Here is a 24,324-nt window from a genome sequence, read left to right on the forward strand (position 1 = left end):
GATTTTGTATCTTCTGCATATTGTCAGCTGTTTCTGTATGTACAATTTATACAGTTTGTTACTGAATTTTTGGGACAGATCTTTTATCCTTTGCTTTCTACTGGGGTTCAGGATGCCATTTACTTTTTGTTGTATTGCCTGAGTTGATTTTTGTGGGGGGCATAAGCATGTTCCCTGATTTATTATTATTATTATTTTAAATATATTTTTACATGACTAGATTTGCTAGCCAATGGCCATATTTCAGTTTGTCACCAGACTTCCTTCCAAATGGCAGCATTTTATAAAACGTGAAATCACAATACCCAATCATTCAGAAATATTGGGCTACTTCAAATTTTTATAAGCTCTTAAATTTGAAGGTGATCAGGGTTCTGAGCTTGCATTGCACAGAATAATTTAAAATTATTGGAGCACTTCACATATTTTTAAAACCACTTCAGCTAGGAAACGATGGGGTTCTAGAAATATGTGGCATATAAGGATGTAAAATTATCAGGGAGCTTAAGTGCTTCAGTGTGAAAGTGATCAAGGTTCCTTGCTTGCACATTGCAAAGCAATTGAAAATTACTGGAGTGCTTCAAGTGGTTCATGTTTTTAGAAGAGTTTTAGTCTTTCCTGCTAAAATACTCTTTAAAATTTTGAACATCTCCAATATTTTCAAATGTTGAGTATCCACCTGTTATCCTGCTTCTCTTTATTTTGAGTCGTTGTTTTATTTTATTCTTTTTTTATTCTTTTTTTATTCTTTTTTTATTCTTTTATTCTTTTTTTTTTCTTTCAGAGTAAAATTGAATAATCTTGAAATCTTTTAGTTAGAGACACATAGCAGCTTTTCTGAACTCAGTTGTTCTATTTCTTATGAATAAAGCTGTTCAAGATATATATTTTAATAATATTGGTATTGAAAGCTGACATCTGAAATCATGCATTTGACATTATTTATAGACTACTTTCCAATGGTAATTTATTTAATTTAAAATTCTATAAAATGTTCTTTTTGGATTAGATTTAATTTATCTTAAATTAATTATTTTTACTTTTAATTTTGTTGGTTCCCATCTTAATTACTGTTAAAATACTACTTGTTTTTTCTCCCTTTTGTGTGCCCTTCCTTCCCTTCCACTCCTTGCTGTCTTCAATACACACACCACACAAAACACTGTTATATCATAACTCATTCTCTCAGAGCTCATTCTCAGTACTGTGTTTTGGTAGAACTCACACTGGGTAGATTTTTGAGCTGGATTTATCATCCACACAAGAGAATCATAATAGTTCTATATTTTAAGAGGGGAAGAAAAAAATCCTATAAAGTGCATCATTCTGCAATGCATTGTTTCTGTATGTTGAATTTATGACTGTAAGAAGGAAATCACTTGTGTTATACAGATATTCTGTTGTGTGCATTTAAAAATTTAATTCAGTCTCTACCATGATATTTGTTTTACTTAACTGTTTTCATGAACTTTGCTTATTTCAGGTACATATTTCCTTACCTTATCTCTACTATGAACTATTTTATTCAACCATTTGCTTCTTTCAGAAATGTAAAGAATCTATGTAGTCTGCTTTTTTATTCTTATTTTTTCATTTTATATCTAACTACAGTTGCAGTGGCAACTTGTTAGAATTAAAAATCATGTATGTTTTTATTTACCTCAATGTTGCATATAGGAACTCTATTAATAATAAACACTATTTCTCAAGGGGGAAAAAAAAGGAAAAAAAAGTCTTATTTAGTGAGGGCTTTAAAATGTCTGTGCAACAGGATGAAATCCTGGAATAGCGCAATCATAACCTTAAAAACAAGCAACTAGAAATTACTTGTAATAAATATTTCAGTTTTTTGAAGATCAAAATGGACATATTACATTGTTTAACATAATGTTGCATTCATTTCATGTTACTGTTTTCACTTCTAAGATAACTAGAGCAGCATAATTCCTAGCAACTGATGTTGCCTGCTGATTTGAATTGGCTGTTTGGAAACTTTATAGTGTTTGTTATTGTTCCTTTGTGAGAATTTTAAATTATGAGATGCCAAAAAGTGCTTACTATGTAAGAAAGGTTTGGAATTAAAAAAAGTATAATCTTGTACATGTTCTATGTTTGCTGTCATGAGTAGTGCCCTCCAACCTTTATATGACTCATAGAAAATTAAAACAAATGATTTTTATCTTAGAAAATCACATTAATATTGGCTACAGATATATCCATATCAATAGCTACTATTAAAACAATATTTTTGCAATTTTGGAAAATGAAATAGCTATTGCAGTTACAATTGTTGGGATAAAGAAGATAGATATCTATAGGGATTGAAAAGACTGAAATCTGTAAACACTAATATAAAAATTGTTTACAGTGTTAACATTTATCAGAGACAGAATTTTCTCTGTGTTACAATAAATCGTGTCTTATTGTACAAGTGTCTGGCCTGTATTTTCCAACTCTATTTCCAAGTATTAAATGTGATCATGAGGAAAAAGATGTTTGTAGCTCTAGTTTATTTTAATCAAACTGATTAAAAACAAGCAAAAAGCAAAGCCTTAAGCATACAAAAGTACCTCTTATGCTTCTCTCACATTTAGTTGGGATGGGGGAGATTGTCTCCAAGTTCTAGGAAGACATTTTCCAGGGTAAACATATTACAAATGTTTAAAATGCTGATAGTGTGTGCTTCTACTGTACTACTGTAGTCTTTTCATAAGAGATATGTCTTTTCATAAGAGAAATTACTGTATGAAGAAAATAAATGTTTGGCCATGTTTGGAGTGTATGTGTGCTATGTGCATAACTGTAGCATTAATTCCTTGATATGCACTGTGGAGATCAACAGAATGAGAGGATTCAAATTGACTACCAAAGTAACAGGAGAGTAATTCATCAGTACCTCTAAACCTCTAAACCTAAACCTCTATTGCCAAAATTCACATTGCAGTAGCTGGAAGATAGTCTGGAGAGAAATATTACTTTGTATTCCTCTATTCCTCCCTCCCTTTTTACTCTTCATAAGGATTTACTGCTATCTACCATCAAAGTAAGGATACTTCTCAAGGTAGACTTTTGATCTTGGTGATGATGGCCATTTTCAGGCAGTGCTTACCAGTAAAATGAATAGCACATAATCAGCGCCTAAGGCTGTTCCTTAGAACTCACTAATAACGTCAGACATCTCATAAATTTGCTGCTGAAAACAATCTCCATTTCATGTATGTGGGCATGTAGTTCTTTAATTTTCATATACATACCAAAGAATTTAGATAGTGTGACCTAATTATTTCTTGCAATTTCACCATCCTTCTGTTATATTGATAAATCTTAGAACTGCTTGGAGGGTCTGAAACAACATTTATAGAAAAAAAAAAATCTATTTAATAAACACAGCCCATATGACCTGCCTTTTTCAAAGTGGATGTATAGCTTTTCACCCAGCTGGCACATGTGCTTATATATATATATATATATATATATATATATAATTTTTTTTTTTTCTAGTAGGAGACCCATGTGCATGTTGAAGTTTTTGGTTTGTGTATTTTGGATTTTGTTTTGTTTTCTTTCTTATTTTTAATCAAAAATTAGTCTAAGGCTTGTGGGTTTGTTTGTTTGTTTTTCCGTTTTTCTTCCTCAGGTCCTTCTAGTACAGTTACTTCACTGTTAGGGACTTGAGCAAGAGGACTCAACTCCTTTAGCACTTCAGCAGGAACAATGATGAACAGTTATGTATAAAGAGAGCATCCTAAAGAAAAGACATCTTGCCATGCTGAAGGTATCATTTTCTTTCCCTTCTGTTGCAAATTCAATTCAGTTGCCATCTGAACACTATCATGAAGAACCAAGAAAAAAATAAATAAAAGTGGCCATTACAAGAGGAGATTATAACAAAATTAGAGAATTCAGAAATGTTGATAATTGTCCCATAGTTTCTGAAATTCTATTTTTCTAACACTTAAGAGGTTTTCTGTGGCACTACTTAGCATGTATAGACAGTGGTTTGTTGACATACACATAGACAGAAAAAAAAACCAACAAACACAAAGAATGTAAAAATGAAAGAGTATTAAACAGTAAAAATGAAAGAGTATTAAACAGTAAAAAATCAACAAAAAAAAACACCCTATGGTTTGAGTATATATTTCCTTCAGTGTTAGACTTTGGATACTGAAGTGAGATTGAGTGCTGATTTCAACAAATAAATTAACATTTTTATTTCTGCACATGATATATTAGAACATAGATGCATTTCCCAAGATATTTTACTATACGCAGCTTCCCAGACTCTTTATTGAAAATGTTTTACTCAGTATTTGGAATACAGGCTGCTTGTGATTACTCAGAAAACACTGTTTCTGATGTCCTGATTAGATGGAAAATCTCAAAAAAAAATTCCATATCTTGATTTTGCCTGAGAAACTAATTGTTACAGTATTTTATCAACGTAAATTTTAAAGAGAGAACATGTATTTAAAATAGACTACACTCATAATAAATTTTTAAATTATCTGAAGATAGTGAAAGAAATATATTAATTTAGTTTAAAGTCCATAGTTTGAGTTACAATAAACTTTTGGCAAAAACTAGACAAGGTTTGTATCTTCTGAAAATCTTGTTAGCTGATAAGTATTATAGGCACTTCAGTGCACTTTGTAACTTGTTGATAAAATGCTACAATAAACATAGCATTGTAGAATCATTCAAGTTGAAAAAAGACCTCTAAGATCATCTAGTCCAACTTTTTAATATAAATTTTACCTAGGGATATTGAAAGCTATAGTAATGTTTTAATATTCTGAATTATTAATAAATTTTAGAACTATTTATTTAAATGCAACCTTATTATCACTATCACTATCACTATTACTGTTACCACTAATACTACTAGTACTATAATAACAATAACAATAACAATAATAATTATAAATTATATATAAATAATAAATATAAAATATATATAAATAATAAATAATAATTATTAATGTTATTATTATTAATGTTATCCTTATAACTTTCCATGAAAAATTATATGTTTTTTGTTATTATTGTTTTAATTGGAAAACTTTTTGATTAAATCATCTTTGAAAAGACCTTCTGGAACTGGAAGCAGGTGGAAACTCACTGGAGACTCAAAATATTTCTGAAATGTTTCATAAACAAATATAACTTAATCAATACACTTTTTCAGTAACATTAATATGATTAATAATATATTTTATTTTAACAGAATTTGGTATATATTTAAAGGAATAAGAGGCTTGGACCAAACCAGGACTTTTTTTACTTTTGAGGAATAAAAAAATCAATCTGTTTTGCTACTGTTCATTATCTAGGAAAGAGCAACACAAATATTCATTGCAAACTTTTACATGTTATTGATATTTAAGAAAAACTGAAAATAAGAAATTAAGAAAAATGAATGTTATCATTGTCTTAAGGGATAGAATGTATCTGATCTTACAGAACCCATAAGTATTTGAGTAATGAATAATAAGTAGTAGTAAGTCTTTAAGAAAATGTTAGAAAAAAAAGTGTTCAGTAAAGAAAAAGGTGGTGGTTTTGTTTATTTGTTTGCTTTAAGTAGTTAGAGAATATGTATTATTCTTATTGCCTTTATCTGCAGAGTGAAAAGAGATGGGCTTCTTCCATTTACTACAGTATGTAATTTTTAATTATCACCAGAGAAAAAGGTCACCCTGTTAAATTAAATAAATGTCACAGAACAGATTGTTCTTCATGTTTTTGTTTTTGTCTGGTTTTTGTTTGTTTGTTTGTTTGTTTCCTTTTTTTTTTTCTTTTCTTTTTGAATGTAAGACAGTTTATTCTTTCCTTAACTTTCAGTACACTTGATGGGATGTTTGGACTGCAATGAATTCATCTTCACAGTAGATAAAAAGTAAAGGTAAAAGACAGTTTGTTGTCTCTTTCAACCTATTTTTAATACTTTTTTTCAACATTTTTAACATGGTTTCCTGTGGAAATTAGGCTTACATAGTGAGTGAATTATTCCCCTACACCCCCCAGTTTAACCCAGTAAAAGCAGTGGTGGATAAACTATTTGGAGTTTACTTTGAAGCTGAAGGCCAGAGAAGCATCTCTTTTATCTTCTGTGTGGTAGCACCAGGAAATGAACAAGATAATAGACACTACTTTTGACATTCTACAGCACTGTTGTCTCATGCCTATAGGGGATAAAATAGCAGGTAGAACTTGGGATGTGATCATTAGAAGGGTTGGGTAATGCTGCGGAACAAAACACCAAGAGTAAGAAACCAGGCTTCATTAAGTCCCCTAATTATAATGTTGCTTAAAATATTACATATCTAGCTCTATAGGAATCCAGGTTCCTCAGTGTTGTCATCCTTCATGCAAGAGTGTCATGAAAATGCAATCAGGAGTGTTTTTAAGGAATTTGAGACTGAAATGATTTTAAATAAGACAGGTACTTTTATTCACCCAATAAGTTGTGTAAACAGCTGTGAAATACATTGTTGGGAATTGCACAAAACAAGATATTTGATTATTTACTAATTTATGTATTTATTTATTGTAACTTGGCAGTTAGCTTAGCATGGAAAGGATATGTCCAGTGCAAATTCTGTGCACACAGTGAAAATATCCACCAAAGTGCTGGGGCGTGCTCCATATTTTGTTTGCTGTAATCACTTCAGTAATTAAAAATAAAAAAGTACCACTTCATATCCATGCATTCCCCTGATGGTTTTCTAGCCAATATAAATGGATAGCAAGGGTTGGCAGCCCTACTCTAGTTGAGAGGGAGAGATGTTAGTCACCTCATAAATCAGCTGACTGGGAGGAAACTCATTGGTGCTCATACCAAAATGAGCAGTATGAAGAATGTTTTCCTAGAGTTGTACGAAGGTGAGATTTATCACTGATGGGAAGGTCCGACACTGCTTGGGTAAATGCCTTCGTAAAAGCCAATGTTTTAATGAACTTTGCTTCAGAACAGGTCATTTTGACCTTGTTATTTCCAGATTGGTTCCTGAGGTCTGCTTTCGTCTTTTCAGTCAGCTCAGAGGAAACTTCAGCAGCCTGTAACAGGAGGTGCCAGATCCTGCCTGCTGCTCTGCGTGAGGAAAGTATATTAGATGTCAGCTCCCTGATTGCTTAGGCCCCTGTCCGGGGCAAAGATGGTGTCAGCGGTCAGGCTGGCAGCTGGCTGTTTCAGAAAGGCAGCTTTCAAGTTTAACCTTTAAGAGCTTTCTCTTGGGATTTGAGTCTGCTCTTTAAAGTCTTATGGAATCCAAATTTCTGCTTTCTAAAGATGATCTCCCCATGTCCTGGAAGCCAGTACCACTAGTCCTGCAGGCTTTCTCCATTTGGAATGCCTTACTTATTTGTAACCTTTCTGTTTACTAGGGATTGGTTTCTTAGTTTTGTTTGAAAAGGAAATTGACTTCTCTCACTCTTTGTCATTGCCTTGTTAACAAGGAGGAGGAAAAGCTGCCTAATCTCAACATTATGAGAGTTGTTGGAATTGATCCCAAGTGAACTCTGGAGAGCAGAAAGTCAGATCACCTCTTTGTTTTGTTTCAGAAGGTTACCAAAAGGGAATGACAGCCTTCAAGGGACCTATTTCCCACTATCTGAAAGACTGTATTAAGCAAGCATGTTTAGTGAAGGGTAAAGCAAGTACTGGTGGGAACAAATGTGTGCACCACTGCAGCAGGCTCAGGGCTTGGAGCAGAGGATGCAGAGGTCTGCTGTGTAGAGGTCCCTAAAGTGAGTATGTGAGCCTTTCTAATTGTATTAATTCGGCATTGCAGGATGGATCCTCTGATGTAACCCCTGGGGTGCTTGGTAAAGCAGTGCTACAGGCTGCATCTTCTACTCACTCCTTACCTACCAGGGAGAAGACACACTGCTCCTAAATCCTGCCTGCTCAACACAGGAGGTATTGGGGAAGGGAGATTCTGTAATAGTGATTAAGTTTCTCCATCCAAGAAAGCAACGGAAAAAATTCAACACAGTTGAACTCACACTGCGTGAGTTCTTAGCATTGTTTTCTTGTTGGTGCAAATTTGGCTATTAAAAATAAATATTCTGTTATCTCTATATTTCTCAATACAACAGGGAAAATTTTTACTGATTTCTAAATTGTTTTTGTTCCTTTTCTGACATTTGTCTCATATATACAAATAAATAACTTTTTGTGGGCAGTTTCCTTCCATGTGAGTAGGTGCAATATTTCCATGTCAATGAGAATTCAGCGTGCAGTGTCAGAGGAGCTGGTAATACCATATAAGATATAAAACAATAATATAAGAATTTTCATGGATACAAAGAAGACTGCAATAGGACTAATTTGGGTCACTGCTCTCTCTCTCTTTCTCTTCCCCCTCTTATATTTCTCCCAGAGCAAAATGTAATATATTTGTTTCAACACAGTAGTTTCAGGCTGCATTCTCACAAGGCAGAGAAATTTCTTACAAGACTGGGAAAGCTCAGCTCATATGCTTGGGCTCAAAGAAAATTAAAAAAGGCAAGAACTTCCTATGGGGTTTAGTATCCTGCTGAGGTGTGCCATGACTGAACCTTGTGCCCCACATTGTTTACCTGAATCCTCCCATTTCCAGGCAAACCCAGAGGTAAGAAGCCTGCAAGGAGATGTATTATGACTCCCAGGAGTCACTGAAGCTTAAATGAACTTTACTACCTAAGCTGGACGAGAAAAATCTACCTTTTTCCACAGTGCCTGAAATTCAAACAGAAATCAGAAAGTTGTGCTATTTTTTCTGTACTGGACATACTGAGAAACAAATAGCATGTGCTTAGCTCTTCAGTGTTATTCCCAGCCTTGCAAGGAAAGTTTTCTGGGAGAGGATCATAGGACATTCCCCCTTGCCCTTAGGACTATATCAGACAGGCCCTTGGGAGACTACCCTCTGAATTATCTAAAGTGGCAGGTGTTGTGGCTATACAAACAGAAGTGTGGTGGAAGCCAAGCCAGTTGTTCCTTCAGTGTTCAAGGACCCCGAACCTGTTGAAGTAGATCAGAAAATAATCTCTGAAAAGTATAGTTTACATCTTCAAGTGAAAACAGAGAAGACTGACACTTTTATACTGTGAGGTTTACAGGAGATGGCTTGCTGGCAGATCCAACTCTGATGTATTGGCTACTATTTTAGCTCTACTCTCTGATATCTTGATGACATGTCCACTTAAAGGGTCTCTGTTTCTGTAGGAAAAAGTTCCTATCTGCCAGGATAGCAGTGACTAACAGTGAGAAGAACACTTTTAAAAACATGAATAGCTTATTTTCAGCAATCTCCAAACTTTCTTCCTCTTTTTTTTTTCTTTTTTTTTTTTTTTTTCCCCCAGATATATTCCATGATCTTCAGATGTTGGGCACTGTTTTACTGTTATTCAGAACTTCGTACAAGAAAGGTATGTAATTCATTATTATAAACTACATTCAGGGGAATGCTATGGAAAACAGCAGGAAGGAATTGACAAGATGGTGATTAATTACAAAAATATATTTCAAGATCTCTTAAATTCTAAACATCTCTTACTGATATTACAGTTATTTAAAAGTGTTGCTCATAGTCATCAACTACTGTTTAACCTTTAAGCTGTAGCCATCTTTTCTGACAAATGGTTTAAAATAATTATTCAGCAGCTTAAATAGTTAAAACCTTTTTTTTTTTTTTTTTTTTAAGCAACCAGCCGTTCCCTTTTTTAAGCACAGTCTGCATCTACAACAAAGAGAATAATATGAAGGGGAATTTATTCGAAGACAGGATTTTTATCATGTTGGGACATTTCTTACCAGCATTATTTAAAAGGTTTTTAAAAAACTGCTCTCCCACACCTTTGTTCTTTCTGTGCTAGGAAATGTTGTTACATTTTTAATACTATATTTTAAATGTTTCATATGTTTATGACATGAAATACATGTACAATATAATCATGGCTCTTCAGTTTCTGCTGCACCTATATCACTCCGCACAGTAATCAGAGTTTGCGTGAGGAAATGCTTCTGAACACAAATGCTGTAAATTGAGAAATGCATTGAAATATATATATATATATATATAATAGTTTTAATTTCTTTCCATTACAAGACAAAGTCACAGTAAGGGTCTAATGGGAAGAATGCTCCTTCTTTTACTGTCTCTTAATTTTAGTTTGTTTATTCTGAAGGTTTTAGACATAACTGCTAGTAGGTCTGCTTGAACTTGAGAAAACTGTATTAAAAAGGGACATAGTGAGCTTCACTGGTCATTATAGACTGGACCAATAGTGTTGCTTATTTCTCAAATAAACTAGAAAATACCATCGATGATGGTAACATAACAAACTCTGAGACTAGACCCAAACAGAGCTCAGAACCGAACCTGAAAAGTGCCCTCATCTGAGGATTACTGGTTGAGAAAGCAGTAATCAGTTTTGAATTTTACTTTTATAGATGTGCCATGTCCATCTAGATAAAGAATCCATAGGAATTTGGTTCCTACAGGTAACACATATTAGAATTTTCTTTCATTTCAAGGTTTTTGGGCATGTGTGAGAGGAAAAAAAAAAGTGTTTTTTTTTTTTTGGTCAGATATTGGTTTTATTTTTGTGTGCACATAATGGTGAGGGAAAAAAAAGAAAAATACCTGATGGAATACTTGATTTACTTTATCACCTTTAAATGAGAACATTGCATAGGGTTTTCTTTCATAAAGATTGGTCTGTTCAATGATACATTTTTCTTCAGTGAGTAGGCTTTTAATAGGAAAATTATGCTTTTTATTCTAGGTAATTCATGGTGTATTCTAGAGTGCAAACTGCTGATCACCAGCTGTATATGGACTTCCTGACATATGTTGGGGATGGTTCATAAGCTATTCCTCACTTTAAATGAGTGAATCTTAGAACTTAAAACAATCTTGATGTCGGTTTACAGAATCTGATTGCTTTCTTATAATAGGACAAAGTGGATTTGAGCAAAAACTAACACACTTACTGGGTTTTGTAGAGACATTGCAACAGGGACAGATTCTTTTAAGTGTTCATAAAATGATGTAGCATACTTCACAATAGTTAACACTAACTAACTATTCTCAGAAGTGCCAATATACTGTTTAGCATAATATAATGACTATAATGTTTCAATTTCCATCCTGTTCTCTTTCTGTTGTTGCTTGTTTACTCTGGTTTCATCATATAAATATTTGTGTACATGCTGGTTTGTTGTGTTGCTCTAAACACATGTGAATCTGATTACCAATGTGTTTAATTTGAATTTAGTGTTACATGATTTTTAATCATGATCCAAGTCACTCTTAATGGTTACAAGAAACGTATTTCTGGAACACATACTTCTCAGACTATAAGGATGCCTTGTTCCCAGCAATAGTTGAGATTATTTAATTTATTAGCAAATTAATGTTGTGCAAATGCTTTTGGATGAGATCCCAGTGTTAATTAACAGAAAGAAAAGTCAGGAGGTTAAAAATTAAACTTGGATTCTATTAGTTTTTGTTGTTGTTGTTGTTTTTCAATACATCTTAGCAACTCATACATCTTCCCCTCCTAAAAGTACACCCTAGGTACGTATATTACATCCTTTATTTTGAGTGGCCTGATAATTATATTTTGTGTGTATTAATTGTTAAGTAGTACTCTTGCAGTAACAGTGTTTTGTTTTATTTTCTAAACAAAACTTATAAGGACTGGAAAAGTGACGCTCTAGAATTTATTGAAATGAAATGACTACTAAATGACTACTGACCTTTGGTGCAACATAGTGACGGTAAAATTTTTCCTTAGCAATTTTTCAGTATATGTTGCATTAGCCATTTAAGGACTGCCTACAAAGATGAAATGTTAGTTGAATCATCTTTCCTACAAAATTTTTGATATCTTTATTAGATTTCAGGTACGTTATCAAATATTTTTGTGCTTACTGTGGTGTGCATTCTTTAACTAATATTTTTGGCACCTTGGCACCAAAAATGAAGTGCTGTGAATTTATAACCACCCTTGATTTAAGCGGTGCTGGAAGAAGGGAAGAAGGTAGTAGTAGGATGGGGGGTGGGGGTGGGGGGAGCTAAGTGTATGAATAAAGATCCAATTGCAAAATAGATTCTTTTTGTTTGTTTGTTTGTTTGTTTTGTTTTGTTTTGTTTTCATAGTTAGGAGAGGAACAGATATTGAATGATCTGTATACAATTACCAAATGTTTTACTTCCATGTGGAAGCTACTGTTTTCCACTAAAATAATTCTTAATTTATTAAACAATTTTTATTTCCTCATCATCTGAAAAAAAAAATGTAATAAAGAAGTGGGTATACGTGAGTCAGTGCCAGCCAATAATTACATCTAGGAGCACAGGTAAAACTAATTCTGGTTTCTAATATTTCAAGTTTCTTACATGTGATTGCATTAGTATGTCACTTCCATCACTGTGCTCTTTCATAGTGTGATACAACAGTGTTATCATTCAGTGTTTCATTGTTTGTGTGTGGAATTTACTTAGCTGTTCATGCTGCTGTCTGATTTTCAGTGTTTCCTTTCAAGTGATTCCTTCCTTCCCTTACATAAGGTGGATTTGCAAGTCATCTTTTACCTGAGTAGTCTACAACTTGGCTGAAATGCTTAATGTTGACATCTTTTTTTTTTTCTTTTTTTTTTTTTTTCTTATGTCAACTTTCTCTTGATTCTTCTGGAGCAATATCTGAGAACCCAAGATGTATGTGTAAACAGGTAGACATGTTCTACGAACGGTCCATGTTATACATTCTTCCAAGACATTTATGCCATACATTGTTGTCATGCTAATTTTTACAGTTGGTAATTTTATATGCTTGCAATTTTGCAAAATATTGCAATCAGTGACTTTCTTAGAGGCTCAGAAGTGTTGCTCTGTGCTAGTTTCCTGTCTGTGACAGTGGCCAGTAGCAAATAGCTCACAAGTAGAAAGAAATGGCAAGTATAGGGGGATATTTTTCTGGCATCCAGCAGTCAGTCCCTGAGGGGCCTCCTGGATCAGTCTTTGCATCACAGTCATGGTGTTTATAGTTCTGGACAGGCCCTTTTTCCATGAAATAGTACCTTTTGAGCCCATTTATTACTTCTGCCTTCAAAACATTGTGTCAGTGATTTCTACCACTTAATGACACATTGCATTAAAAATATTTCATTTTGTTTGCTTTAAATCTCATTTCTCCTAGTTGTCATCAACAGTCATCTCGTTCTTTTAGTGTGAGAATTAATTTCTCCCTGTACACTTTCTTCAAACTGTTCATGATTTTATAGTCCCATGTCGTGTTTTGGTTTAGACTTCTATTTTTCCAAATAAAGTTAACTTATGCAAAGGCTGTTCCTTCCTATCTCTCTCTCTACTCCTTTTATTTCTGCCTTCTTTACAAGATTAGATGGTAACTGTTATGCAATCAGTAAGAAGCAAAGGAATTAAATGGCAATTACAAAAAATACAGAAAGCAAGTTGTCATGATGCTCTTCGAGTTATCTCTTATGAAACCTTTCACCTTTCTGACTCCAATATCACTCTAGTGGATTTTAAAAATACACTGGGCTCCCTGTCTCCTGCCATTACCATGTTGTCTCTACATGGGCTGTTTGTAGGCATCAAAATCCCTCCAAGTTACCTGAGCATTCTGAGCCCCTTTAAAGTATTTTCTCTGTAGGTGATCACATTTTGATTTTGATTACTTGCACTCTTCAAGGTAGGCTGTAAACTTACGCCCACCACCCCCACAAAAAAAAAAAAAAAGAAAGAAAAATTTAAAGAAAAAAAAAAAAAGAAAAAAAAAAGACTACAGATCTTATTCTGTTTTCACTCAGTAAATGTGGAGCTTGCATTGGATGGGAATAACTAGATTTATTCTGAAGTTCTTCTGTAAAACAAGCATTAGTGATAGCTCAGAAAATATTGCTAGTCAACAATGTTTTTTTTTTACATTTGATGTTATGGATATATAACATTTTGGTTATGAATTTGATGCAGAAAAGCTTGCTATCTAAGGGAAAAGTGTTTGTCTAAGTTTTATTAAATTCTGTGATTTATAACATCTGAACATCTGGTCTAAAATCTGGGTTTGGGGTTTTTCTGTAAATAACAGGCAACAAGACGGTAGTAGAAACTTTTCCTACTTCAACCCACCCCACCCCACCACAACCTGCTCTTAATTTGTACAAATATTGTTAGAAGCATTCACTCAGATGTACCTTTGCATTATTATTGAAATAAAATGTCATCTATGATATTATTTCTTTATTTTTTCCCTAGCAGAAACAGTCATGAGAGCGGTGCTTTCCCTATGCTATTAAAACAAACAAACAAACAAACAAACAGACAAAAAAAACTAATTCTTTTGAAAATACTTAAAATACACAACTTTAAAACAGGATGAAGTATTTTTACAGAGCTGTGCAGAAGCAAGAATGACTGTTTGTAATTGTTCACACCAAGACATTTGGCCTTGCAGTATCATTGCTTACCACTGTCATAGAAAACATCAGATATGATGAACTGCAGGTATCCATGCCAGATGATATCCTTCTAAAGTCCTTTATATATTTCATCTTATAATTGTATTTGCAAGTTAATGTTTGAAGTGTCAGTCTTTGTAAAATTAGCTCATCTTGTTATGATTTAGAGCTTTGATGTGAGTGAAAGGCTTCAATTGCAATGCACAGTCACATCTGAGAGTAAACTGCATAGACAAAGAGACTTACAAGACTAGTAAATCAAATACTCTGAACTGTCTATGTGGATTATGAGGTACTATTTGCATAACTTTGAAGTATTTATACTGATGAAATTACAATAATTAAAATCATTGCTGTGTCAATTGCTAGATGCCACAAAGCATAGCAATTACTAACATGCAAATCAGACTTTGTGTAAGCATTTTAAAGAATAATTACCTTATTTGATTCAGATGTGCCTGAAAGGCATTAAGAATCATTTGAGCTATTTTACCTTCAACAATTTTTAGGTCTCAGATAATATTGTTTTTATTATTGTTGATGATAATACCTTTGTGTGGGTATATGTCTATATGTTTCTCGTTTAGGTTTAAGGTGAAAAACTTTAAAGTAAAACATGCTGAAACAGTTAGGAAAGGTTTATTTTATATTAGTTTGTTCTGAATCTCTGTCTACACATTATTTTATTTTGCATAAGAACCAACACAAGTGATCAGTCTCTTAGTTTTTTTGTTCTGTTTTGTTTTGTTTCATTACAGCTTGTGAAATCCTTTATTAGGGGAGTAGTGTATAAATTATTTCTTAAAGAACAATTTTTTTCTTTACTTTGGTTTTAGATTTATAACAGCTGATTTGGGTTTCCACAACATGAATTTGACATACATAATCTGAAGAAAAAATAGACTGTAAAGCTCTTCATTCATACCATTGCAGATAACCAGTTCCAGCAAATACAACACTTATGATAAAATTAATTCCAGCTTACCCAACTTTCAGAGCCTTCTTTCAAAGTCTGCATGCTGAAGATGTAGTCTGCAATGAAAGGTAATGGACATTTGACAGATTGGTTCTCTGCCAAAATGAATAGCATAGAATGAAATAAGGGATTTCTGAGCAAAAGCCCATAGCAGCAGTGTGAAGGCATTACCTCAAGAAGCACTGCCAAATCATTAAGGCCTTAGTTGTATGCCTTAGTCCTGCCAGTGCCACGACTTTTCCTGGAAAAGGTCCTGCCTGCCTTTGTATACCCCCAAGTGTATAATATCCCTCAATATATGGTGGTTTTCTGGTATGAGAATCAGGGAGGAAGAACTCTGTCCTCCCTTTGTTTCTCAATGCAATCTCAATGGATAGCCTGATGTACAGCACGGTGCCTGTTGCTGTTAAGAAACTGTTTAGGTAACAATTGCTAAGGATTTGGTATATGTTCAGAGGCATATCAGAAGTTGGACTATTTTTTTGTCACTTTCACCTTGAATTTTGCAAGAATTAGATGGAACAACTACTTAAAGGAATGAAATCCACTGCATGAAGAAATCCCTGTACTATCACAGCATACCATTTCTTAGCATAATTAATCTTTAAAATGTCTAACCTTTTTCTAAAGATAAGGCACAAATAATTAATAACATATATAATATACATGCTTAAAATAAAGTGTAAATCATGGTTTCCTAAGTATGGTATGAGCTTCAAAACATGATGTGTTGGGGAATATGTCGAGCAATATCAAATGCTGTAAAGAATCCACTGTGGCTGCACTATGTCCATCTTCATGTTGCAGTATATTTTTTTTTCCACTTCCATCTTATGTAAAGTTTCAGTTATGCTCCTTGGCAATTTGTTGTCAGTAGAATATACACTGTTCTCCCACCTGAGAAGAGGTTTATGATTCCCACGAACCTCTACAACCGTGTGAACTTCTCACAACTTCAGAGATCAGCTTCTTCAGTGACAGACAGAAAGAAGCCTCTGTGTTCAGACACTCCTCGTTACCACTGTAAATAATTGCAACTGCCAGCCCAGGCCATCTGTGGGATACGACGCTGGGGACCCTGTACCTGCTGCCTGGATTGCAAGAGGCTGACTGGGAGATGAAATGCTCCCCAGAAGGACCAATCCAACTCCAGGCTGAGTGATGATTAGAGGGCCTGAACTACAGAGGAGGACATATCTTCCCCCTGATAATCTGCTCTCTGGTGGTATTGTGACACTGCAGGCTGCATAACAGCCAAATCTTTTCCTTAATGCTCTTTTAATGCTTTTTCCAGCATTAAGGAAAGATCATTCCTTACTATACATTCCTTAGGAAGAAATACCCTTACATTTTTATTTTTATTTTTTAATTATTCCTCAGTAATACTCCTGTGTTAAAAAACAAACAAACAACAATAACAACAATAAAAACCCTCCATCTTGTAACTTGAATAATACAAAAATGAAGTATTATTTTATGTACACTTTAAACTGCACTTACGTTCATTAAGCTCCACCAAACTCCAAATTCTAACATGGATTTCAATTTGTAAACAGTCATTACAATGCTCTCTTCAAGAAGACTCCACTTTTCTCAGTCTTTCCTGAATTGTCTTTATGAATTAGCTTTATTATAGTATCTTCTGAAGAGAAAAAGCAAACCCCCTGTAGTTAATACTTATTATTAAATCAAATAACCTTATGTTTCTTTTCCACTTTTTTACCACAAACATGCTGTTATTGCAGACCCCAGTATGCTTTACACTGGTTAACTCTAAAGTGGTGGATAGTATTGTGTTATTATTATTATTATTTTTAATAATTTAAAGCATAATTTCTGGGAGTTTGTTGGAAAAGATCTGGGTCTCAGCCTGATGGGCAACTGTGTTCAAATATCAACCACTGTGTAATGAATCCAAGCTCAGATTTTAAGACTATGGTCAACCGACCCTTGTGAAGTAGGAAATTCTAGTGCCAGGAGACCCTCCCTGCAGAAACACATTTCTTTAAATATTTTCTTACTTTTTAAAGCATCTTCTTGCCTTTTTTTTTTTTTTTTAATTCTGAAGTTGAATAGTTTTTTTCAAGGAATTTTCTCCTCCTTCATGTTTAAACTTTGACTGGTTTTGGAAGCATTTTTTTATTGTGGTGATTTCTGAAGTGTTTATACCCATATACATCTATGCATGTGCTACTCCATTTATTTTTTACAAAGGCAGTTCTTTCACCTTCCAGTTCCACTTCCCTCCTATATGAGCTTTGTACCATCATCATTCATCATGTTCACATAATGGATTAGAAGAAGAGGTATACTTGCTCTCCTTAAATGAACTGCTACTGTTATTACAGAGGTGTGATTGCTGCTGTTATAATGTATTATAACCATCCAATGTGAAATGCATTTTGTGATGGCTAATAAGTACATTAACAGCCTTTATGTTTGCATTATTAGGATTTAGTTAGAAACCTACTACTTTCAGAAGAGACAATCACCTACGCCAAATCATTTCCAATCTGACCCTTATGTACAAGGGCATGAACATAACTCATCCTAGTTTTTCCTCTATCGGATTCTTAAATGGACATGCTTTACCTGTCATTAACATAGCCTGAACTGGCTACTGAAAGTGGACAGCGTTGCTAGCAGTTGTCACGGTACAACTCTACAATTTTCCTAATGTTTTTTATATTCTGTTTATTGTTTATGTAAGCCACCAGTGCATTCATAAAGACCATTTGTGGTCTGCGTCACTTTCCAATTTCCCTTCTTATTGTTTATTGATCTTCTTAGATCAATAATTGATCCTCTTTATTCTTCTTTATTGTTCTTCTTGATCAGACAAGCAACCACCAACATCAACAATAAAGGAGTCCGCATCTTTTTCATGGACATTTGGAGTTCTTCTTTCTGGTTAACTCTTGTTTATGTTTTATTCTCATTAGGAGATTTCAACAGAGGTGTTGAATCCCTCGATACCAGGGATTCTGATTGTTTCATTTGGTTCACTTGTTAGTGAATCTTTGGAAAATTCAGGCTCACAATATATTTATCTTACATTTACCAGTGCATTTGATATTTAATATGCAGTATCTGGCTCTACTTACAAGTAGGGTATGACACTGGATGAGATAATGTAGTCATGAAGCCTTAAAATAGAAGGCTTTGCAGATGATCCTTTACTGGTCAAGAGCTCGCAGCAAAGGTCTGTATAGGCTGTTGCATTGCATTGCATTGCTTCATGATACATGGAAAAGACACAGGTTAGTTTTAAAGTGTGAGGGCAAAATTCCTTTTGTCTTATTGGTGTATTGTTGAAACATGTCAGCAAAGGAAAGAGAAGAAGAAGGGACAGAGGAGTAATTGACTTCTGTCCATTTGGCTGCAAATGTCCTTATCCAGCTCTTCCTCCTGCTCCAGTTCTTCATTGCCAAGATTTTAGTTAGGACTGAGGTGACCTATTTGAAACCACAGATTAGCATGGGTAAATCAAAAATGGGGTAAAAAGTATAAATGTATGTGGTCCTTATACCTCTGTTGTTTCTGTGAGGTTATGTTGGCTAGAAACTGGATCAGCCTATCTGAAATAACAGAGATAGGGCATTGCTGAGAATAGTGCTTCTCTGGCTGTGTGCTTTGAAGTCCCTCCTTCAAAACAGAAAATATGTGGAAGCAATTTGAATCTTGAATGTCATTATATGACTATGTTTGCTTTAACAAAATATATCTCAAGTAGAGCAAATGAGATCTGGTCAACCTCACAGCTAAAATGAATTACAAATAGTCTATAAATTAGTAAGTCTGTCTGGTGCAGCTACATTAAATCTTGCATATTTTGCCCCCCTGAAAAATAAATAAAATAAAATGAGTTCTCAAGTTATGGGTATGTGTTGACCTCACTTTAGCCAAAGTGACTGTTTGGCATATGTTTTGGAATATATGGATCTTGGGAGCTTCCTTTGAAGTTGATGAAATCAGTAGTTGCTAATCTTGGGTTTGGGGAAATTTTTGAATCTCTTCTTTATTCTTAAATTTGGGTATCAGGGACTTTGTTGCAAAGAAAATCTAAAAGATGCTGACCAATGAAGATGGCTTAACATATGAAAATTTCCAAAAGCTTGCAAGGTGACGCTCCAGCATTCCCATGTTGCTTCTGTCATTCCATGAAATGTCTTTGAAATGTCTTTTATTCATTCATTCATTTATTTATTTATTTATTTATTTATTTATTTAATTTTGGGAGCTCTCCACCTAGTATCCTCTCTGTTCCATTCCCTGACTATTCCCTTCAAAATCTTATCACTGCCAGTTCAACTTTGCTGAATATGAGGAAAGAGAAAACTTTTAAATAGCAGATTTGGTTTCACTAGAGCCTAAATAAGATGACTCATGTCAGCATAAATTAAACTTTATGAAAAAAAAAAAAAATCTAATCCTTAGAAATTTTGAAAGAATGCTTGCCTTCAAGAACAAAAAAATCTCTCTTTTTTTTTTTTTTTTTTTTCCCTACCTATCTTTTCAGATTTTAGTTACAGTTTTAGTTAGGTAGGCTCTTTGGAGCCTACCCAAAGAGTCAGTGGCAGTGGGGTCCTACTGTTTCTCTCAGATCATAAGATAAATATACGTGACCATCTTTCCATAAGAATCTAGCTAACTGAAGGTAGGAATTGTAAGGATGTTGTAGCCAGTATAATTTGTTTTTTTTTTTTTAATATTTTTACATGACAGAACTTCTCGTTGTTATAAGGAATTAACTTTTTTTTTTTTTTTCAACTTTCTTAAATAAAGAAAATACACACAGGAAACTTCTGCAAGCTCAGAGTGCACAGAATAAAAATCCCGCTACATCTCATTACATTTAAATGGAAAAATGGCTCTAACCCAGCTGTTTCACCACTGTATTACTGAAAGATTCTTTAGTTCCTACATTTGATTGTTGTATTTGGCCCCTCTGCAAATACATTGAGTTTCATACATGGCTAAAACTGGCTCTACTCCCTTATGTACTACATACAGTAGCTGGAGGGAGTGTTCTTCTCGGAAAATTGTGAGTGTTGGCTCTAACCTCTTTTAAAAATATGTGGAACAGAAGGATTTACACCTCTTAATTAGAACTTTAAGCTAAAAAGTCTACATTCCTTCTGGGTGCTGTGTTTTTAAACGGGATATCCAGTAACCACATGAAAATCAACAGACAGCAGGAAAGGAGGTGATGAATGCAAGTTGAGATAAATACAAGACTGTATGTTGTGACTAGAAGTACTCCTATAAAGCTATGTATCAGATGAGAAAGTTGAGAGCTGGCAGGTACCGTATAGTGGAAGGCTATATTTATTAATTTACTAGACCTACAGCATAGAGTATTGGCCTGAGGTGACCACTAACCCTGGAAACTTAAGAACCAGATCTGAATTAACAATGTAGCTACAGCTCATAAAATTAAGCAAATATTTCCCCAAACAGAAACATTTCCAGCTCGTGTGTGGAATGGATGTTGCCGTTGTTCATCCTGTGGGTGGGAGAATAAATAAATAATAATAATTTTAAAAAAATGTAGCTTGCATATAATTCTCCTTAAGGTACTCCATGGGAGGGATATAATATTCAAGAGCACTTTTAGGGAAATTTGACCACAGATAAAACATATTTTTAGAAGAAATTTTTAAAAGAGCAGCCATGTTCACCAAAGTACAGATTTCCTTCCTTTTCTTTTGTATCATAATATTACAAACTCCATGTTTATTCATCTCTGAACAGCTAAGTTGCTCAGAACAGTGTCCATGAAATGTATACTACATATGAATATATCCATGATTTATTTTTCTGTTGATGCAGACTTCCTTTATTATAAAAAGATGGTTATATTACTTTACTTATGCATCACTCCAAATTTATAGTTTATATCAATGTCCTTTTTTTATAAACTCTGGATTATCTCACAAAAGCACAGCCCTTTACCCATCAGTATACAGTAGAAGATATTATATAAAATGTGAATGGATAGGAAAATAAGAACTGTCAAATATATACCACTATTTATAAATACAGAAATGTATTTTTTTTCTGAAACTTAGTTGGGATCGTACAGCATTTTACAGGAACTGTCATGAAAATTGCAACAAATAGAAGAGTATATAAAAGAATCATAGAATCATAGAATCATAGAATCATAGAATCATAGAATGGCTTGGTTTGGAAAGGACTTTAAAGATCATCTAGTTCCAACCTCCCCCCCACAATAGGCAAGGCTGCCACAAATTAGATCACTTTGTCCAGGGCCCCATCCAGGGTTGAGGCATCCACAACTTCTCTAGCCAACCTGAAGGAAACCATACAGTGATAAGAAATGTGGGGAAAGATGCTGAAGGATCCTTACTGGCAGCTCAAGACAGAGACTTAGTTCATTGTGAGGCCTTTTCTGTGTCCCCAGCTGATGAGACAGGAGGAAATGACAGGAGAAAGACCATCCTGGTTACAGAAAATAGATTAGACCTGAGGCAGTTTTCCTACTACGTAGATCTGGCTTAAGAGAAATATCACAGAATCATAGAACTCTTTGGGTTGGAAGGGACCTTAAAGATCACCTAATTCCAACCCCCCTGCCATGGGCAGGGACACTTCCAGTAGACCAGGTTGCTCAAAGCCCCATACACCCTGGCATTAAACACTTACAATCATCTCTGGCAAAGAATGAAACTGCAGGTTAAGGGCTAAGTTTTGGCTATGAGGTATGTTACTCATTTATAATGAGGTCTCCAGAAGGACTAGGCCTTGATCTGTGGGGATTGGAAGAGACATTAGCATTAGGTGTGGTGGAGCATTAGTATTACTATGCTAAAAATGTATGTGAAGATGAAACCACTGGGAGAAAGCATGATTATAAGGTGTGTATCCTGAAAGAAAGAGCTGTGCCACTGAAACCTTCCTCTGAGAGGAAAGAGGAGCTGAAAACCTTGAGGACAGATTGATAAGAGTTTACAGGAGGGTTGAAAGTTTTACGGAGAAGGCAATGAAAAAATATCACTAAAAACAGTAAAAATTAAAAGATTAAGAAAACAATGTGAAGGAATAAAAAATAGAAATGTAGGTGAAAATACAGTGAGTTGGCTAGGGAATACTGAGGATGGCATTTAGTAAGGACGGAAATTTGAAAAGTGACAAAAGCTATATGTCTGTAGTGGAAGGAGAGGATTATGTAATCATAAAACATGCTAGTTTGCCCTCAACAATAAGTTTTGAAACAAAATTATAAGAAAAAGTAGGTCAAGATAAAACAAAACAAAGAAAAAAGAAAAGAAAAGAAAAGAAAAGAAAAGAAAAGAAAAGAAAAGAAAAGAAAAGAAAAGAAAAGAAAAGAAAAGAAAAGAAAAGAAAAGAAAAGAAAAGAAAAGAAAAGAAAAGAAAAGAAAAGAAAAGAAAAGAAAAGAAAAGAAAAGAAAAGAAAAGAAAAGAAAAGAAAAGAAAAGAAAAGAAAAGAAAAGAAAAGAAAAGAAAAGAAAAGAAAAGAAAAGAAAAAAGAAAAGAAAGAAAAGAGAAAAGAAAAGAAAAGAAAAGAAAAGAAAAGAAAAGAAAAGAAAAGAAAAGAAAAGAAAAGAAAAGAAAAGAAAAGAAAAGAAAAGAAAAGAAAAGAAAAGAAAAGAAAAGAAAAGAAAAGAAAAGAGAAAATAGAGTAAAATGAATAAAATGCAGCATAAGTTTATCAAGGATGGGTGATGGCAGTCTAGTCTTATATGTTTAAAAGAAAAATATTATTTAGACAAAATAAATGCAGTATATCCAATTGCTTTCAGCTGAAAGTATGAAATACTGCTTCAAGGAAAGTTGTAAAGATATACATTTTTTTTTTTTTAATCTACAAATTATGCAGGGAATTAGTGCACACACACATGAAAACTAACATTAAAGAATCAACACTGAGGAAAACAACTCCTTATTAAAAGGGAACTAGAAGGGTCCAGTGAGGTTTTTAGTTGTTTTCTTCACAGGCTCGTCTGATTTTAGTAAATATTTTGTTACATGCTTGCAAAACGTGTAAAGAAATTTGTGGATTACTCACTGCTGGCTAGCAAAGCCAATGGAACAGCATGGAACATTATGAAGAACTACACCATACTAGAACTGCAGTAGTACAAGTGAGGTTACATTTATTAAGTACTAAGTACTTATTAAGTACATAAAGATGAAAGCAAAAAGATTGACTGAGTTATTAAGACAGAAAGAGGGACTAGATGTGGAGATTGAACACCAGATGACAGCAACCTTCCAAGTATAGTTAATTGCCAAAAGAAAGGAAGAAGGTTTAAGAAATAATAGATGCTAAGGGATCAATTTTTGATACATGTTATGTTTGCATGTTAGTTTGGTTTACTGAATTCTGTAGAAGACTACAGGAACACATCACAAAGCATAATTTGGCCTGAAATGTATATAACTGCAAATTTAATTATTTAACCATCTAAAATAAATTGTTTGAGATATTTACAGGTTTTTCTTTTGTTTCCTACTGATAATATATGAGTTTTAGGAACTCCATCCCCTTAGCTCATCAGTTACTCATAATTAAAGGTTTAATGTCTTTGCTCTGAGAATGACTCTCTCTACTTTATTTTTATTTTTATTTTTATTTTTATTTTATTTTTATTTTTATTTTTATTTTTATTTTTATTTATTTTTATTTTTATTTTTATTTTTATTTTTATTTTTATTTTTATTTTTATTTTATTTTTATTTTTATTTTTATTTTTATTTTTATTTTTATTTTTTAGTTTGTACCCCTCCAGAGCAGCAGTTACTTCAATATCTTTTCTCAGAAGGTAATGCTTACAGAAAATATAAATGGCATAATTAATAAAATTAAAATAATATTTACCAAAAATATATG

The 24,324-nt window shown here is 33.7% G+C and overlaps 2 long non-coding RNA genes across 2 annotated transcripts in view; one reads left to right on the top strand and one right to left on the bottom strand.

The window, feature by feature from the left end:
- The window catches only part of LOC308190659, a 45,468-nt gene extending 22,341 nt beyond the window's left edge, over window positions 1-23,127 (top strand). The window contains exons 4-8 of the long non-coding RNA XR_013947447.1: window positions 3,638-3,775; window positions 5,842-5,902; window positions 7,791-7,918; window positions 9,346-9,411; window positions 9,687-23,127. This is a non-coding gene — a long non-coding RNA (uncharacterized lncRNA). The remainder of the gene's footprint in view (window positions 1-3,637; window positions 3,776-5,841; window positions 5,903-7,790; window positions 7,919-9,345; window positions 9,412-9,686) is intronic.
- LOC308190358 overlaps window positions 1-24,324 on the bottom strand; it is a 620,619-nt gene that overhangs the window by 318,809 nt on the left and 277,486 nt on the right. The window lies entirely within an intron of this gene.

This window comes from Anser brachyrhynchus (assembly GCF_964034855.1).
Source record: "Anser brachyrhynchus genome assembly, chromosome: 2".
Taxonomy (NCBI): domain Eukaryota; kingdom Metazoa; phylum Chordata; class Aves; order Anseriformes; family Anatidae; genus Anser; species Anser brachyrhynchus.